Genomic DNA, 20955 nt, shown 5'->3' with positions numbered 1-20955 from the left:
GTTGCTGTCCTAGTACATGTAAGGGAAGAATTCAAATTTCATGTTTGGTCCAGGTCTGTAACTCAGTACTGAAGGCAGATACAGTCCCATCCTTAGTATTTTCTTGTAAGAAATGTTATTTATGTATACTTTTTGGATGCCTTAAGGCTGTGAAGGTGACAGTGTAGGGTTACTTCTCTCTTAGTGCCCTCCAGGCTGGATGACCTGGACTAATGCACAAAGGGGTGCCAATGTAATGAGGATGATACCATTGAATGTAGGGCATTGTGGTGATGCTACGACAGATAACAGCTCCATGATGCCCTGCACCTGCATTAGTTCCTTTCAGTCTTCCAGGTTCTTTAAAGACCTTTAGGCTCTCTTTGCCCCTTCCTCAAATCTAACCCCCTTATGGCCGGCCTCTGCACATTTTTTGCTATTTTTTTATACTTGCCTTTTCTAGATACCTTAGGGTTTGCAAAGTGACATTGCAGATTTGTTTTTTTCCTTGCTTCTTCTCCAAGTTGGATGGCCTGGACTAATACAGAGAGGGATGCTGATGTGATGAAGTTGGTGTGTTTGAACATAGGGCATTGTGGTGATACAGCCACAAGGGCAAGTGATGCCCTGCACTCACAGGAGGTCCTTTCGGTCTTCCAGGTTCATTCAACTATCTGGTAATCTGATAACATTTTACAGTGAAGAAGCAACGTACAGGAAAACTGCAGGTTAAAAGTGAGAATTACAACTTGAACAATTGCACATACGTTGGCACAATTAACATAATCAAAACTTGGACTATATCCTTAAATAGTTTAATGGTTTCAAAGTGTCTGAATTTTACATACAAGAATACACGAAATCAGTGAACATGATAAAAATATAGTTTTGTTTAGCGTCACCACATGAGAATTGATAAAAGTAGAACAGCACTTTTTTTTTGGAGAGGTAACAAAACAAACTGATTTTTAAGCTTGGTAGTACCAACTACAATCGCTTTTTGACCCTCTTCTGCTTAGGATAGTAAAGGAAACATTTCATTTAAAGTATATTAAAATCTCATTTTACTACTTGAAGTCAACTTCATATTTATTTTGAGTGATGAGCATCAGAAATCTCTTTACTGAATTCTTTTTAACTCCAGCACCCCCAACTTTTGTACATATTAGCACTTTACTACTTCAAAAAACAAAGTCAGCAGTGGATGGTACTGTGTTCTGTACACACAAACTCTTGGGACAAAAGTCAACCTTTGGAGACTAGGCTAATATGTAATATGGACCACTGGATTTTTTTGCCCAATTGTAAAAATTGAATGCAGATGCAGGTTAGTTATTTTCAAGGCTTTCTGTACAGCCACCAAGAATAGATGAACAATGGACTATTTTAAATACAGCAAAGAAAGGTTTCTGGTTTCAAAAACTTCCACAATTTGCCAAGATTCATAATTTCACTCTTAACCTGCAGCACACCTAGAAGGAGAAAATGTAACTTCAGCTTGACTAGACTATGGTTTACCTGGGATCTGAGATCATTACATTGTTGCACCATATGAGGACCCCTTTACAAGTTGTCCTAAATTTGTTTATATAACTTTAGAACATCCAAATGTACGGTAATGGTAAAGTACAGGTTCCCCATAAAGATGTAAGGGAAGGTAACCCTGATCTTGAACCTAGAATGCCTGCAGCCCTGGTCTCACGAAGGGTATATTTATAGGGTTTGATCAAACTATGGGGGGAATTCAGGACCCTTCAGTGATTCTTCTAGGGGAAGTCTTAAAAAGACCATTTTTATTGAGAGCAGGTAACCCCTGTAGTGTGTTGGTTTTATCAAAACCAATTTCTGTTGTAAAGCGGGTTGACTGGTATAACAGTTTTAATTTCTCTACAGATTCTCTTGTCATTTAGAAAATCCAATGGTAAGGTCTTTCTGTTGATCTTCCTGGATCTTATAAACATAAAAAAATTTGGGAGATAAAAGCGGGAGAACAAAACAAAAATGGTTGAAATATAACATAACAAAAATAGGAGAAGCTCTGCAAACCCTGTGGGAATCTCAATCTTTGAAGATATAAGAAAGAGGTGGATTATTCAACCAACCCATTACCCATACATAAATACAAGTCTTGAATTAAATGACCCTGTAAGATCATTATCTTACAACAAAGATACATCTCTATACAGATTCTTATGTGTATGTGTGTTTCCTATCTTTATTGTTCTGTGACATTTCTTTGGTTTTGTGTTTCTATATCTCCTTTGGCAATTACTTATCTTTTCTTGGACCTCTATCATGTATACAACTGGAAAAAAGGACTTGGAAAAATACATATATTTTAGAAGGAAAATAAGCAAAAATAAATGGTTCAGTTAAGACACATCTGGTCCTCAACTATATTAAAATCCTCCATATACACATATAGACAACATTTGTTGATTTTATGTTTTTTTTACAAAAATATTTTCTGTCCCTTTGTAAAAAAAAAAAGAAAAGGAATTAGGGATGCATCATACAGAATGAATCTGTTTTAGCCAGGAATTAGTAATTCTTGGCTAAGAACCTGATAAAAAAGAATTCCAATGAATCTCATTCTGAGAATGGCTATGCCACATTATTATTCATAATTGTTGTTTCAGGTTTTGCCTTTTTTAAAGTTTGATGAACTTGTCCCCTAATTGCCCTTTGGTTGTCAACATTGGATGCATCATCTTTACTATTATCCACCACAGTTTTACTATTCCGTGCTTTCCCAAACAACATCCCTTGTCCAAAATGCAACACCATTACCCACCTTCGTGCCATTGATTTACAATGATAAAACTGTTTGTGAGGCGATGTGATCATATCACCACCACATGACATGGTGTCTGATATCATTGGAAATTTAGGGATAAATTGGGGAATTCAAGGTAGCAACAGGTAGGACATATGGACCACATATGGTCCTGTTCCCATGCCATCACTTTTGTCCAAGGAAGTTCACAATGAATAGTCAAACCTTGTACAGAGTAGCCCAGGAGATCCAAGGACTTCTACACAGGACACTGCTAAACTAGGGACATGAAGGTAAGAAATTATGCCTATACAATGCCCAGGTATTTCTGAAGTGCCACCTAAGGGGGTAAGTCTATGTAACACAAAAGACACTGGTGGGACCAGTTACAGGAATGCCTCTCAAAACATATTTTCATGGGTGGCTTCAGATGAGTTTTTAAAATTCAGTAGGCCCTTGGTTGCACTAAATATATGATGCTTCCCCTCCTATCCTACATTTATTGTCTTATGGCACATCAATAATCATTCTCACATCAATCATACCTTTAAATTCTCAATTTTTGTAAAAGGGAACTTTATAATATTTACAGATCTTCTGAACTGAATTATACTACATAGCCAAATGTTGGGGAGATGAGATTAATTTGCCTATATGAGTTTGTTGGACATTCTATTCCAAATCCATGGACATTAAAATCCTTTTTTGCAGCTTTGACAGCCTTCTCTCAGCTTTTCACAATATTTTGGATTTGTACCCAGAAATGTGTGCCTTACATGTAAGGTGTTGGTCTTTCTCACATGACTGTAATGCTCTCAATAAGAGCATATTAAAGTATAGACATGGTCGTATCTGTTGGGGCCATGTTTCCATCCTGGCAGTGTTTTTCCATTATAGGAGTACATTTTACCTAGCAAGCTGGCTAACATGCTGTTTTCTGTAATATTGAAGGGTTCATAAGGCTTTGTTAAGCGATAAATAGTTTTAAAAGCTCATACATGGTTTTGCTTTATTAATAGTGACTTTGGTTGAACAAGGTTGAACCAGATGAATATTCTTTAGTCAATTAGCAAAAACTTGTGATTTTCTTGTCTTTATAATATTTGATTTTATCTAATTAGGGTCTTGTGGGTCCAATTATTGGTCCCGTGTTCTTGATATACACTGGTTTTATATTTGCTTCTGACATAATTCTGGGTGAGGTTTTAGGAAACACCTAGAGCTGTAGACGTAAGACCTATGCTGAGGGGCTCTGGTTTGCTTCAGACAGGTTTTCCATTTCCATACAGGTTAACATGGCTGCCAAACCCAAATGTACCTGTCTATGAATTCTGAAGAACCTCAGAAGCATCTGAAGCTGATGTGAAAACAATGCCATCGACCCAAGCCTAGGGCCCATTCACACAGATCCTTAGCCAAGCTAAGGACACTAAAAATGTTACTTGTTTATTCTAAATGTGTCTATTACTAGAAATTGCCAGGCTATTATTTTGTTCCAGATTGCCTTGACCACTATTATGTAAAGAAGCAGTATCCACACTTCCTCACTGTTTTGGATTCTGCCATGTGCATGACTTTAGACTTTGTGTAGACACAACTAATTTTCCAACTTTTGACATTTATTTGAAAAAGTTTCACATTTAGTTAAATGGCCTAGAGTGGATGATAGCTTAAAGGCAGTGTTTCGCTTTCTATATTTTCCATTTTACAGACGCAATAGGTCATTTTAAACATTGCATGTCAAACGCAATCGTTTGATGTGCTTTAAGTTTCAATGCATGTGTTTGAGCAGTAATGTTTTTGTGCAATAGGCAGTGTTTGACAAAAATGCCCCATCTATATGAAGCCTAAGGAATCTATTTACACAAATAAAACATGGCAGATCTAGAGAAGTGTTAGCACTGTTGAGGAGCCACTGTTCATTTGCTAACACATGATTCTCCTGATTTTGCCATCAAGATTCACCAACACATTCAACCCATAGAGGCATTCCCCCACACTTGGATCATTGCCTTTTTCAATGGGAAGTGCTGATGGCTGTAACATTCATCATAATGCAGCAATCTTCGAAATACCAAATACCACATTGAACTTATCTAATATAAAGCCTTCCTTATAAAGTCAGCTCTATTCAAAATTAAAATTTAAAAAATTCTGGATAGAATGTTGAAGTAAAGAAGTTCTTCCTATTTAATTTTTCGGTTTACCATTTTTTTAATAAATAATGTATTTCAAAGCTCATATAAAAACTTCACATTATGGGCCTGATGTATTAACGCTCCTTTAATACAGATAGACTTTTCTGGGAGAAGCTGGGTGACCCAGACTAACCTGAAATGGATCTGGTCCAGAACTGAAAACATTTGCCCTATATCTCAGTAGGGTCATATTGGACCACTGATATTTACCCCCAGTGTTTCCCCAGTTCTCCTACCATCTATGTGTCCAGTGCTACCTCCATATTGCTTTTAATGCAATCCACCACTGAGACTTCTTTAAGATCAATGCCCCCCACTGACCATGACATATTTTAAAGTAATATTATTTGATAAACCTGTCCAGTTTAGGCGTTTCAAACTAAGCATATGACCAAAACAATTGGTAGAATCTGAGATACAGAAAGTAAACCATCTTATGAAAATGTTAATTTCTCCCGCCAGTCCTTGCCACCTCCTTTAATGTGCTGGGTATACTGATTGACCTGTGGGAGACTTTTAGAGACAGGAGAGATTGGACTAAGCTTGTTTTACAGGGCAAATATAGACCTGCAAATATCTACAACTCTGAAGCTACTGCCAATATTTGGTATGCTGGTTTAATTCAAGAAAACTTCTGATCATGTATTTGTTTTTATTATGCTCAGTCTAAACTGCACATATTGGTGACAGTTCTACCTTAAAACCATATGAAAATATATACTGGTGGGAAATTTTACCTATTGCTCCCTGAGAATTTTTTTTGCTTGGTTAAAAAAGCAAACCAGGACCTTCAAAAGCAGAGGGCCTATAAAAAACGTTCTCACCAACCATTTCTCCAACCTTTACTCATTTACAGTTGCCTGAAAATTGTTAACATTTGAATCTTCTGGAGATGTCAGATGCCTGCATCCCCTACCCCATGCTGGAGTTTCTTCCATTGAACCTTATGTCCTGTAGTAATATAGGTACTTGAGGAAGAACCTACAGCGCGTAGCTGGGGACCAAGCATCTGGCACACTTTGATGTAAAAAAAGGCCATTTCACTACAACAAAATCACTTTTTAAAGCCCTTTATACCTGAAAGGGCGTTTCAGCATCCATGAAAATCTTTTAAGAACTGTTTCCTAAACAGCTTATAAAGAATCATACATTTAAAAATACTGCAGGTGCCAAAATTTTGCTCCAATTTAAGCTAGAACATTTGTTTCAGGTGTTTTGTTGTGGTCTAATAGTATACAAAGCTTCAATCAAACCAAAAAAATATCCAAAAAAGCAGGAATCACTCTCACAATGTCTAGCTATTACCAGGTGGAACTCGGAGATCTACCACAGCAATAGACATATGTGCATCTTATGCATACATGTGATAAAAAGCCATTTGTACAATCACGCGTGTAACATTAACCAACAGAACTGCTTAAGTCACTATTTCACCTGTCGCTTTTGATCCACAAAAAAAAAAGTTACTTGCAAGCGAGAACCATGATTATCGCGTTTTCATTTCCGAATGTTGCTGACATAGATTAGAGTGCAGCTGAGCGGACAGTCACTCGTTCATCCGATAAATTAGCAGCTGAGAATTTTGTGCCATGTGACCTCCAGGGTAGCCCATCTGGTAGATGACATCCTCCGTAGTGTAAGGCACAATATGATATGACCTCAGCTCTTCATAGTATAGAGATTGAGAACAACAACCCTTTACCATGAGTTTCACCCGTTTTCGAGCATCTGTATAAGGGCTTTTGTTGCTGGGTGGCCCTTTGTAGTATTCATAGTTCTCCTTATCGGATTCCAGGTGAATTTTCCTGAGCAGGTTATTGATCAGCACGGACCTCCGTAGATAGATTTCAGGGTCTTCCAAGAACCGGAGCTTCTCAAGAGAGAGTTTAAGAATGCAGGTCCGGTCTTCAGGTAATATCAGGTGCTGCAAATGTAAACCAAATGGTGTTATGTTTTTTATATTACTAGTTCTGCAATTTATTGTGCTTCTAATAAAGTTAGTGTACGGAATGATATAGTTATTCATACTGTATTGCCAGAATCTTCGGTATGGTGGATATAGAAGTCAAAGGTTTGGAATTCTGAGCTAGTTAGGCCACTTTATATCACCTGTGGTCAGAATAATGCAGTTTTGGGGACTGGAGGATCTATGAGAAAATTACATATCTTCATCATATCTCCCATTTGGGGTGGAGATTAAGGAGAAAATAGCAGCTCCTTGGTTGCTAAAGAAAGCAAATTTCATAGGCAACAAAGGAGCTGCTTTTTTTCCTATTTACGACCTGTGTTCTACAAACTTTTGCTCAACCAGTCTATGGGGATGCAAAACTTAAGACTTGTCAAATGTAGGTCAGAAAGAAGTGAACTGCTGGTCAGAAAAGCCCTAACTGTGGGTCAAACACACCAATCAATAATATCTGAATGATCTTGGAAGCATCTCAAACTGATGTCACCTGCTGCCATGAACAATAAGCCTATTGATAGGAAACCTAAGCCTTCTGTAGAAAACCATCTTGCTGGTTACTACACATAGGGAATGAATAGGGGCAGTTGAAGGCAATCAAAACATCAATACTTGTTCATTCTGAAGGCCCCTGCCAGCATGATATAGAGATGGATCCTTAATCTGTATGGAAGCACTGACCTCTTTACAAAGGTCCAACATGGCCAAAAGAGATTTCTCAAATTTAAGCCTAAAGTTTAGTTGGGCTTTAAATAGAAGAAGGTTAAATGTTCATGTAACATAGTACACTTACTTTTGGAAAACATCCTTGGCATTCTTCATGCACATTTTCTTCTTCTGCATATTTCCTCTTAAAGTAAGCTACTTTCGACGTTGTTAATGGATTTGTCTTTCTTATGATAGGTCTGTGATATAAACACAAACATGGGGGACTGTAGGATTATTACCTTAAATATATGTAAACCCACTCACTAAAATTCCAAATAAACTTTACTATGTTTATTTTATTTCAAAAGTATGTTTTCAAAATTTTCAGTCTGCAACCTGTTTTTAAATATTAACATACCGTGTTTCCCCGAAAGTAAGACCTACCCCGAAAATAAGACCTAGCACTTTTCCCCCAACCTGCCCTAATATAAGACCTACCCCGAAAATAAGACCTAGTAGAAAAATAAAAAAAAAAATAAAAAAATAAAAGCAAACATAAATTAAAACAGTACTCACCGAGCGGGAGACAGCGGGCTAACACACAGCCGCACAAGCCGATGCTTTCCTTGTAGTTCCGGCTCCTGTCACAGGCGGAGTGATATTACATGCACTTCGCCTGTCAGAAGCTGAAGTGCATGTAACCAGGCTAGTTCTAGTTAGCCCTTAAAAATGTGTTAAAAAAAAAAATTAAAATAATATACTCACCTGATACGCGATCCTGCGTGTGTCTCTGGCTGCAGCATGTCTCTCTTCTCTCCTCTGCCAGCATCGTGTCTTTTCCTGTTTGTAAAGCAGGAAAGAAACCGGCACAGCGCCACCTGCTGTTCCATGTCCTAACTGCCGAACAGTGGAAAAAAAGCACAGAGTGATCAGAAGGGGAATTTGGGAATATGGTAAGTGTTTTTTTTCATTAAAAAAAGTATATAAGACCTACCCTGAAAATAAGACCTAGTGTGTTTTTGGAAGCCCAAAAAAATATAAGACAGTGTCTTATTTTCGGGGAAACACGGTATTCGTTTTCAATGAATCTCTTTTGTTCAAAAAATTCCTGTAATACTGTAACAACATGGGCTTTCATTGGCCATTTTAACACATATTCCTTAGTCATGGTCTTCTGTCACCATCAGGAAACCTTTCATTAGAAAGCAGCTATGACTGGAGTGCATGCAGAAAGAAAGTGAGAGGTTAGAAGAGATCAACAGCACTTAGGACGAAAAAGGTGAATGGAAGTGTATCACCCCACTAGTAAAGCAAGGGATTAGTTTTAGTACATACTGGACAGATCCATAATCTGTTCTCTAAGGGAGTGATGGTTAACCTTCTTTTGCAGGGGAGGAACCCAGCCTACGTAAGGTGGTAACCAAACACTGACCTGGTGCAACACCTGTTGGACCTACTGTGATGTTTTAGGTGGGTTCTGAAACAGGGTGAATGTATGAGAAACTAGGCCTAGGGGGTTCTTGCCATTGATTGGGGGATCGGGGCAAGTAAGCCCTACAGTGTCCCTACTGAAGTCAAAAAGTCAAGTTACCCAGGAAAGAGATACTTTAGGACAGGATTCCATTGGTGCTAAATTTGGAACTATCACTTCAAAGGGGTCACTATCACTTCATTTCAAGAGGCCTGTTATGGAATTGGGGTTCAGAAAGGAATCAGCTATCAGTGTTGACTGCAACTGATTACTATTAGATGTGAACTTACATTCTGCTAAAAGCACAGGGGCAAACCTTACAGAGCAGAGGAACTCTGGTGCAAACACAGAGGGAACAACAGCAATGCCTTTTATTCGTCATGTTCCTATTTCTGGGACATAAATATTCTGACTGCTGGGAAATATTCATTAAGGTTAGCAAGAAAGTTTCATCAGGGTCATTACTGACATTCTGATATGAATGGACACAAAAAGGTTAAATGACTCTTTGACTTTTCATAACTTTCATGAGTCCTTGGGATCTGCCCTTACCCCACAGTCATGACGTCTCACCTCTCTTGTCATATTAATGGATGCCTAATTCTTGTGTTGTATTCTTCAATGTTAATGAATGAGTTAGCAGATGTGAAACTCCCTTGTCGGTACTTCTTGATTTAAGCATTCATTTTTTTAGATAGGTATTTTTTATAATGCACAAAATGTGGGGAATAATAAGTGTGTGTCATTTGCCTACATAATTTTAGCTAAAAGTGTCATTCTTCCCTAGCTCTAAAAATTAGGAGGTATGCCTGCCTACTCCAGTAATGTTAGATCTGATTACGTACCTTGAGCTAATATCAGAGTATGTAGTTTTCTATGAATACCACTAGAGGTCTGTATTAGTCTTCCAGTAAAAATATATAATGACCACATGCTTAAAGAGGAACTAAACTCAAAAGTCACCCAAAACAAAAAAATACACTTACCTTCAATCCCGAAAAGCAGACGATCAGTCCAGAGGTGTCTTCCATCCGGTCCCGTGTCGTCCCAATACCTGTCTTCAGGCCAGCGCTCCAGGCGCCGTCATCTTCTCCTCTTCTTCCGGGTTTTTCTTCCTATGTCACCTGACCCAGGCGCGAGATTAAGTGATGTAGATGGGGAAAAAAATTGCCAAGCATTTCAGGCATGGGAAGAAGGAGCACCCAAGAGCCTCCCGGGATGTGTGACATAGGTATCCCGGGAGGCTCTGCTCTCCCATTCATTCTTGATCGCCTAGAATTCGGGGGTGGTGCTTTTACAAAAAAAAAGGTGTTGCACTTAAAAATAAACCAAACTAACAGCATTTTTCCCTTACATGAAAGAGTTGTCTACCCTTTCATGTAAAGCGAAAATTCTTAGTTTAGGTATGCTTTAGTTTAAAGGAATTCCCAAGCTATCTACTATTCATATCAGTCAGCTGTCAGTCATATGTCACATGCTGTGCATGATTTCATATGCCTCTAGTGATTTGTATTTTATAGGTTAGGTTCGTTTCATCCACAGTTAAGAGATATGTTTAGTTATCTAAGATTATTATCTTGTATTATAAGTGCTGACATATTACACAGCACTTTTCAAAGCCCATTATCTTATCGCTAACTGTCCCTCAAAGGGGCTCACACTCCATTGTTCCTACCATAGTCATATGTCATTACCATGGTCAATGGCCATCTTTTGAAAGGAAGCCAATTACCTAAATGCATGTTTTTGAGATTTGGGAGGAAACCCACACAAACACAGGGAGAACTTGCCAACTCCTTGTAGATAGTGACCTGGCCGAGATTTGAACCTGGGACCCAGTGATGCAAAGGTCAGAGTGCTAACCACATGATATGTGTTGTAGTGCACTACAATAAAGAAGAAGGGTCAGGTGCCTTTTAGAAATCCAGAGGACAGCCAGAAGTCTAGAAGTGCTAGGTCATCAACAACCTACTTTAGACTTCAAGATTATTTCTTTTAAATAACACCTTACTATTACTATTATTTTTGAAACATATTCACTATCCATACTGTATAAACATAAATATCCATATATATATATATATATATATATATATATATATATATATATACATAGACAAACACAAATCACTAATAACCTTCTGGATTTTTGATTATTTGCTATGTTCCTAATTTAGTATGCACATGGTCTCCACAATACCCATGAAGAAGCCTTTAGATGTGAAACGCATAGAGATAGAGACCCTTTCTGTTGTTTGTGAAAATACAGATTTTAAGACTTTAGGAGTCCTATGTCTAGTGGTATTCCATATGCTACTCACTAGATGCCCAAGTGAACAGTGAACAAGGTAGTAAGGCAGAAACTACTACCTATGCTTTGTAAGCAAAAAATATGTTGTTGTTGTAACCTGCACAGAATGTGGTGATATGTATACGTTTATTTTGGGTTATGTTGATATATTCAACTCACAATGTTAATACAGGTAGTCCCCAAGTTAAGGACATCTGACATACGAACAAGCTTCTCTGCTCGCTAGTGTGCAGGACAGAGGCTGGATGGGGGGAGGAAATGGTTTGCATGAATTGCAGAAGAAATCTTTTGCTTAACACAGCTGAGGTTGTGGGTGATGTTAGGGGGTGAGCTCTTTCTACAGACTCTTGTAACTCTTTAATGACCAGGACAAACTCTGCAGTTGTTTCTTTTTGCATATCAAAGCACAGCTTGCTCCAGAAGTTACTGAATGTCTAGGCACTATAAGGATTTTTTTCTTGCTTTGTTTGTAAACTCACAGTGATGATTTTATACAGTAAATGAAACCTTACTGCCTAATAATATGTTGGGACAAACATCTGTCCTAATTGCATTTATTAAAATAATGTACCTGTTCCAACTTACATACAAATTCAACTTAAAAACAAACATTCAGTTCCTATCTCGTATGTAACCCGGGGACTACCTGTATGCAATTTACTTTTATAAGCCATTACTTAAGTGTGTTCTTTCTCTCTATCTATGTTTTGAAACAATAACATAGAAGATTTCTCTTATGCCTACCATATCCTAGAAACATAGGATCAATAGAATACATGGTATAATTATTACTTATCAACTACCCTCATTACATGTGTTTATATATATGGCATGGCAGATATTTTACATGTCACTTTAACCTGTAAAAACAAGAAAAGAAAAAAATAAAAATGGTAAGCACAGGAGGCTAAATAAAAAATAGAAAACAAAATTATCTATTACCTACAACAACCATTTAAATAGGAAATGGCAAACCATGCCTACCTCAGGGCATGTCATACAAGAAGTGATACCACTTGGGTTGTTAGGGAAAAGAGAAGTATGGTTTGGACATCATAAGAATGCTCTATCATGATAGTGGAAAAAAGCGTTCCTAGCACCTGCTCAAATCACATCTAATAAAATTGTCCCAAAGGACCTGGAGGGCCCTTGTGCAGCTGCACTGTCTACACCAATAGTCATTAGGTCAACTGATGTAATGACATAGCTAAGGAGCCACACTTGATGTTTAGTATACATAAGGCTTCGGAGACCTGTTAGAGACTGCAGATATGCTACAAGTGATGGGCAAAGACTAATATAAGCATTGTAGGATACTGGAGACATAATTTAGGGAATTGCTTTCACTAGATTGCTGGAAATCACAGCTATAACAGCCTAAATACAAATTAATGCTTTCATTATTTTACCTACTCAAATACTATGGAAACTTGTAAGAAACTGTGAGTATGCTACTGGAGAAAATCAGAGACCACAGACATGCTACAGGAGATGGTTAGAGTCTGCAGACATACAATATGAGATAGTCAAAGACAGCAGATGTTGTACAGGAGATGGCAAGATACTGCAGATATTGTACAGGAGATGATTAGAGACTGCAGACATGCTACAGAAGACAGTCAGACACTGCAGACATAGTACAGGAGATGGTCAGAGACTGCAGACATAGTACAGGAGATGGGCAGAGACTGCAGACATAGTACAGGAGATGGGCAGAGACTGCAGACATAGTACAGGAGATGGGCAGAGACTGCAGACATAGTACTGGAGATGGGCAGAGACTGCAGACATAGTACTGGAGATGGGCAGAGACTGCAGACATAGTACTGGAGATGGGCAGAGACTACAAACATAGTACTGGAGATGGGCAGAGACTACAAACATAGTACAGGCAATGGTCAGAGATAGCAGACATAGTACAGGCGACGGTCAAAAGCTGCAGATATGCAACAGAAGATAGCCAGAGCCTGCAGACATTCAACAGAAGATGGTCAGAAACTGTAGAAATGCTACAAGACATGGTCAGAGACTTTGGACATGCTACAGGAGATGGTCAGAGACTGCAGACATACTACAGGAAAGGGCCTGAGACAACAGACATACTACAAGAGACATTCAGAGATTGCAGACACACCACAGGGTTTATTACAGACTTCAGTAAAACTAAAGGAGGTAGTCAGAGATGGCAGGCATACTACAAGAGATGCAAATATGTTACAGAAGTCAATCAGAGACATGCAAATGGCATGGATAGTCACAGATAAAAGATGTGCTAAAGGAGATGGTCAGAGACTGCAGACATAATACATGAGATGGTCAGAGACTGCAGACATAGTACAGGATTATATAGAGACTGCAGACATAATACAGGTTATTAGGTTATTATATAGAGACTGCAGACATAATACAGGTTATTAGGTTATTATATAGAGACTGGAGACATGCTATGGGAGATGTCCAAAGACTACACAAGTATTGTAGGGGTTGTTGGAGGCACAAGACATAGCAAGACACCAGGAACCATATAACATAGGGGTTGCTAGAAATCACTACTATGACATCCTCTTTACAAATCATGGCTGCCACATTTATGCCCCTATTTAGAATTACTGGTGTCACTCTCAAGACTTCTCACAGTGAGTTGCAATATAAAAGATAGAAAGAGAAAAGGGATAGATTTCACAGAGAAAGTAAAATGATGTAACAAAATAATAGAAGCCAATCTATAGAATACAATGTGCTGAGTAATCACTATAACACAGAATTCTGTCCGCAGAGACCCCAAGGACCTCATTGTACATGCTAAAGGAACATCTATGGCCCTTGGTTGCAGGGTGGGCCCCAGGAGTACGTACAAATCATATGTCTGCCACTTTGGGCTTCAGTTTTAGTTCCATAAATATCCTTTTCACCCACCTGGATGTCACAGATCAGTCCACAGTGCATGTCATTCAGGACCCATCAGCGACGTGTCTCAGCCATTGGCAGCACACTGTAAACATTTCTTTAAAAGCTCACCTGTAGAAAATAAAGCACGGTGAGCATACTCATGACTATATAAAACCCGATAGGAAAATGGTGATGCAACAGCCCCCAAGTGACACAACGATAACATTAATGAGTTGAGGGCTATTCCTATCTGTAATGTTAATGACGGCTCAGTCACATGGAGGTGAATTAGCTCTGTGCAAACAACTTTAATTATCTTTAGTTTTCCACGCTCAGAACAAAGTCTAAAAACAGATCCCTATAGTGGATTCATGGACTTCCCTTTGTTTTCTTTCTCCACCATCTAACAAAATCAAATCATCACCGTGGGTGAAATACTAAATGGAATAGGATAGGTTACCATAAAGCTAAAGTAAGGATCAGCAAAACATAGAAATTTTATTTATACACTCTTGTGTATTTGTTCCAGATCTGTGTAACAATGTAGGCGAATCTTTGCCTCTGTGCAAGAGCTTCCTGTAATAAAGACCGGTCACTGCTGCTCTCAATTCTTGTGCAGAATGACTGGTCTTGTATCCGCCCCCTCCTGTAGTTTTCTTCTAATATTATTGGCTGTTTTTATGTTTTTTATTGTATACATATACATACATACATCACAAAATCTAGAATCAATAGTTTTACATTAAAACAATGCAAAACATTTTCACTGAACTTTATATTGCTGTCTATATCTATAAATAAATTTATGGACAACATTACCATTTTAGACTATTTGAACAAATGTGGATACATAATTTTTGGTACTTTAAAGGCATTTAATCAAACAAGAAATACATATTACAAAACTATAAAAACATTAATTTATTTAAAGCTTCATTAAAAGATTTTTTTTCCATAAAATCATTGAGCTGATTTTTACAATTCAATAATTGGTCTTATGTATGTTAATAGGTATTGAGGATTCAACACGTTTCGCGGAGCGAAGTCCGCTTCATCAGGAACAAATAACCTATGATCACAAAATATTTTTAAAATTTCACGTAATTATAAATCACATTAGCTACCAAATGTATTTACATCACTTATGTTTTTTTCTCTTTCGTGGCTCCCTGATATAAACATCCAATGGATGTTTGGATGCTTATATCAGGGAGCCACGTTTTAATTTTAGATTTTTTTTTTAATATGTCCATTTACCTTCATAGGGGTCTATTTAAAAAGCAGTAAATCTGACATTTACCAAAGTTCTGAATCTTCCAGCTACATTTGATTTCAAAGACTGGAATGTTTGGTGAATGTAATATTCACCCAATAAAGTTTTAAATCAAATATATACAATCATGTTATTTTATTTATCCTATTTTCTTTTGATATGAGACAATAAATTTATGGTTTTAGGTTTAGACAAATAATAAAGGAAGGGGTTTGTAGTTTAAAAATTGTTGATGTGTATTATTTTTAATATTCATGCAAAATCGCAATTTACAGATACATTAGGATTATTAGTATTACTATTTCTATCATTATTATTAATAAACAGGATTTGTATAGCGCCAACATATTATGCAGCGCTGTACAATTAATTGGGGTTACAAATGTCAGACGAATACAGATAGTGACACAGGAAGAGAGGACCGTGCCCCAAAGAGCTTACAAACCTAGGAGGCGGGGGAAGTAACACACAATCGCAGGGGATTGTTTTGTCCAGAACTCATTGTATCATCATGGGATAAGGACTGCTGAGCTAAACAAAATGCATCTACTTAGGAATCAATCGTGTAACGTCCTGTTACCCAACGCGTTTCACCTTTTGGCTTCCTCAGGGGTATATTTAGGTGGTTAGTGGTCCAAGTTAGGAGAAAATATTGCAGGTTGCTAATTATATGGTTAATATAGGTTTAGCCCAGAAGAAGAAGGTCTGTTCCACTGAAACACGTTGGCTGTATCAGATTTTTTTACTCCCATTGTTAAACATGAAAAAATATATTCAGGCAGTTTGGACCATCTTTATTAGGCATTCCTAACTCTAAACCCAACACCCAATAAGAGGAAGCGTCTGAACAAGGGCCCACATGGCAGGAATATCATTTAAATTAAAGATGTAACTTTAATGAAACATATTGAAAATGACTTATTTTTAATTATAATAAACAAATATATAACATGATAATGATCCAAATTATTTTGAATTCCATACAGAAATACATTTATTTTTGTGTGTTATTGATCTGTCAGTAGTTCAGCTTTACTTGTACCAGGAGATGATATAAGTGACATAGATACACAATTAGGGCTGTGCACTCATATAATTGTGTGCTGTGTACATATGGAGATCCTTTTATTACATAGAGAGCCTTTCTTCACTCGTATCCATCCATTAACTTACGTTAGTAACCCTGGTGTGAAATGAATTGTCTAACAGCTGTGTAAATGCTAGCAGCTTGATAAACCTGTCTGCATGATAAAAGGACATTCAACAAAATCATTGCAGGAGGAATTTAACACCTTGCAGCCTATAAATGTCACCTGACTCTCCATTGTAAAATATAGAAATGTTTAAAAATAGCGAAATGCGTCAACGTCCCAAATAAGTTATTTTAGTATCGGCTGGGTGTCAGTAGGTACAGTCACCTACCTCTTCTTAGATGTTTTTTTTTTATTTTGAAGAGGAAGAGAGACTTCTTGTGCTATATCATTGTATCATTATTAACCTAAATTGGCAATTACAAGTTCTATTCATGTGAATTGGGTAAATGATCTGCTTTTCAGAAAAAGGGCAATCACTAGTCAAAGACATAGGCTAGGTTCAGACCTGTGATCAAGCGAAGCTACGTGGCATCTGATGACTGGCACCTTGCCAGCTGCTTGGCCATTCACACCGCAACACTGGTTCTTAAAGAACCAGCATCTGCAGATTTGACATCGGGTGGAGGTGAGCAGTACTGAACCACTCACTTCTGCCCCCATTCCTTTTCTATGGGGCTGCCATGGGTAAATACTACATGTAGCGTCCTCCCCCAGGCAGCGGTTCCCTGGCACGAAGAAGCTATAACCGAACCAGAACGTCATCGCCAGTGCGGCTGAGGATGCCAATCACTTGGCAATCCTGGCAAAAGAGGCCATGGAAATATTGAAACAAATACCAGCGATCTCCATTGTGGCTTCGGATGTTCTCCACTTTCAAAGAACTTTTGGTTGGTCGACACTTTATAAATATGGTGATCAATAATAAAAATGTGGTGAACCTGCTAGAAAGTGGCGACTTTTATAAATGGGGTGAAGAGGCTGTCTATTTGTGTGTGAGTACCACACTTTTCTGGTGAATAATCTGTGCACCCCTCGTGGGGTGTGTGCCCCCCATGGGTGATGTATGATGTCATCAGGACGATAGTATAATAATTATCTTATAAAGGGTGGGAGGATCTGAACATCCCATACTAAATAATTAAATTAAAAATCCACCATATCCCAACATTCACAAAGCTACAAGTCCATCCAGACTTGCTGGGAATGTTGGTTCTCTAATTGTGAAATACTGTGATTTATTAACCTAGAGAAATCCTACCCTGAAGAACTAAAAGTCTCAGCATAGCCCATATAATAAAACTGCCAACCAAGAACCCAACAATTTGGGAGCTACAAGTCTCAGCTGTTCTAGGAAGGAGATGCTGGGATTGTTAGTTCTTCAGTTAAAGGGACCTGTGAGTTGGTATTTAGGAAGCCTTAGACAATCAAACATTTTTGAGATACAAGTCTCAATTATATAATCCTGCCAATGAAGAATGCATCACAATTAAAGAGCTACAAGTCTCAGCAAATTAATGGTTACATGCTGGGACTGTTAGTTCCTCGCTCATGGAAGGTTTCATTTAGGAAATCTAAAACAATTAAACATTTAGGAGCTGCAAGTCTCAGCAAAACCCATATTATCAACCTGCCAATCAAGAATTCATCTGAGCTTCAAGCCTCAGCAAGCTTTATCAACCATTACTAGAAAGGACATGCTGGGACTGTTAGTTCCTCCGTTTCTGATAGGCTGCTGGTTACCTCTTAGTAAACTCAGGACAATTCCCATTTTTGGGAGACACAAATCTTAGCATGCTCCATTCACCTTTACTAGTAAGGACATGCTGGGACTATTAGTTCCTCAATTATAATAGGCTGTGAGCTGTCATCAGAGGTCTCAGCATGCTTCATTCACCTGGACATGCTGGGACTGTTAGTTCCTCAGGGGCTGTGAGTTGTCGATTGATAAACCTAGGACAATTCCACATTTATAATCTGGAAGCCTCAGCATTTCCCATTAACCATGAATAGACATGCTGGGACTGTTAGTTCCTCAGCCATGAAAATATCACTTTATAAACCTGAAATATTCTCACTTATAAAAGCTGCAACTTTCAGAAATCCCCATTACCCGTGACTTAGGAAGACATGCTGGGACTGTTAGTTCCTCGAGGTTAATAAGCTGTGAGTTGTCCTTAAATAGACCTAACACAACTCCACATTAAAGATCTGGAAGCCTTGGCATTCTACTGTCCCATGACTTGAGAAGACATGCTGGGACTTTTAGTTCCTCTGTGGTATAAATTATTTAATAAGCCCGGGACAATCCCACATTTATGAGATAGAAGCCCCAGTACACCTCCTCCCAGACATGCTGGGACTGGTAGTTCCTCAGTTATATATAGTACTGCGCTGCGTAATATGTTGGCGTTATATCAATCCTGTTTATTAATAATATATGAGGCTGTAAGTTGCTATTTAATAAACCAAGGACAATCCCACATTTATGATCTGGAAGCCTAGCATGCTACTTCAACCATGGCTTGAAAAGACATGCTGGGACTTTTAGTTCTTCAATAGTAAAAGATATTTGAGAAGCCTCAGGACGCCTCCTTCCCTTCGACTCAAATGGACATGCTGGGACTATTAGTTCCTCAGGGGTAAAAGGCTGTGGGTTTCCATTTAATAAATCTGTGACAATTCTCAGCATTTCCCAATAACATTGACTTGAAAAGACATGCTGGGACTTGTAGTTCCTCGACCATGAACGCCTCACTTTTATAAATTAAAATATTCCCAAATGTAAAAGCTGCAAACCCCAGAATTCCCCAATAACTAAGACATGCTGGGACTGTTAGTTCCTCAGGTTTGCCATGCTGACTCTGATCCACCGGTCTGCATGCGGCTCCCTCTGAGGCTGACACCTGGCCGGACCTTTTCATGGGTCACCTGGTTGGGTTTTTCTCAGCTGATGGATAACATTTTCCTTGAGAACACTGGTGCCAGGGATGCCCATATAGCGCCCCCCATAGGGATGACCATGTAAACTCATCAGTAGATTTCTCCAACAATCTTTCTTTAAATATTCACCCCTGGATTATATATTTTCTATAAATAAATATAAAATATTCATCATTTCCCAGATGTCCTTTTTACAGGAAGTGATCGTATTATTAGAAACCGACCACTGGGACAACTTTGGGGAAGGCTGCAGCATGGTAAGAGCTTTACACTAAACCAATTCTTATATCTGTGTGCAAATCTTATACAATGTAACAAGTGGGTGAAATATTCACTTACCTTTCACCTTTACTATGGGAAAGGCAGAAACAGCAGGTAAGTAGACATCACAGCCTCAGCGATCATTGGGGTGCCTCCGGGGGCCCTAGCATTTGTACCAGCAGGTAAGGATGGGGTACCCAATGCAGCAATCCAGAGCAACCAATCACATTGCAGTTTGCTGTAGCCAAAAAAAAAAATCTGCGCAGACATTGTGAGTCCCCTAGGATCAGAGATTTGGGCTGACCACACAGTCCAGGGACCGGACCTAGTAAGTGTCACATGGGCAATTCATTTATATTGATAGCCTCCTTAATAAGTTTCAATGTAGTCTCTGACCAATTTTGGGGCAATTTGTTGCTCAGTGGCGTTTCATGACGGCTGCAGCAATATTGCCCCTATGACATCTGCCGACCACACACTTTACAATTTATTGCACCTTCTTCTTTAAATTACCAATTCTCTGTAATAAAAGTGCAAACCTAATCCATCTTCCCAGTCATATCCAATGGAGGTCCTTCTATTACATAGTATGTGGTAGATCCTAAATAAATCGTGCAATCTGATTGGTTGGTGTGTGGTCATGGTAATATTTACCCCCCATCATTTTATATACAAGCCCCTATGTAGGGGTGAAAGAGGTATTAGGATGGGGCATTAACAGGTAACAGCCCCACAATGAACTGCTGGATAAGAAATAGGTAAATCAATTGCAATTCATTTATTATTGTTGCACTGATAAAAGATGTCAAAGTTCCTGAAGCCAGGCAGTAAGCTAGTTTCCCTGTGATTTGTATGGCAGATAATGGTGTCCCCGTACCTGTAATGTTGTCACCCGGCAGTCACTTCCTCTCATTGCCACGTGTGTCCCCGGCTCCGCACTGACAAGCCGCTTCTCCCCGAGCCTGCTGGACGCTGCCTGGTCCTGAGGGGCGGAGCCGCGGCTACCCAGTTGCTAAGCGGCGTTGTTAGGGGACGTTGCCTAGCAACGGTGACGCTCACAGCCTCCCAAGAGCATCTTCAGATGGGGAGGATCGCTGGGCTGCTAAAACGATGCGGGAATCATCATGTGAATGGCTGTCAGATGCTGCGCTA

At 38.7% G+C, this 20955-nt stretch overlaps 1 long non-coding RNA gene across 2 annotated transcripts; it reads right to left on the bottom strand.

Moving 5' to 3' along the window:
* Positions 1-778: 778 nt before the first annotated feature.
* LOC140342090 (uncharacterized) lies at positions 779-20780 on the bottom strand. Of its 2 annotated transcripts, none has more exons than XR_011922993.1 (4): positions 20681-20780; positions 14263-14364; positions 7710-7821; positions 779-6877 (listed from the first exon to the last, which is right to left on the bottom strand). It is a non-coding gene; the product is annotated as an uncharacterized lncRNA (long non-coding RNA). The 2 variants fall into 2 exon arrangements; XR_011922994.1 differs by lacking the exon at positions 20681-20780 and adding an exon at positions 19882-20135.
* Between the last annotated feature and the right edge of the window lie 175 nt (positions 20781-20955).

The sequence above is a fragment of the Pyxicephalus adspersus genome, chromosome 12 (genome assembly GCF_032062135.1).
Source record: "Pyxicephalus adspersus chromosome 12, UCB_Pads_2.0, whole genome shotgun sequence".
Lineage (NCBI taxonomy): Eukaryota > Metazoa > Chordata > Amphibia > Anura > Pyxicephalidae > Pyxicephalus > Pyxicephalus adspersus.
Note: the sequence above shows the minus strand (reverse complement) of the source record. Positions and strands in the feature narration are given on the sequence as shown.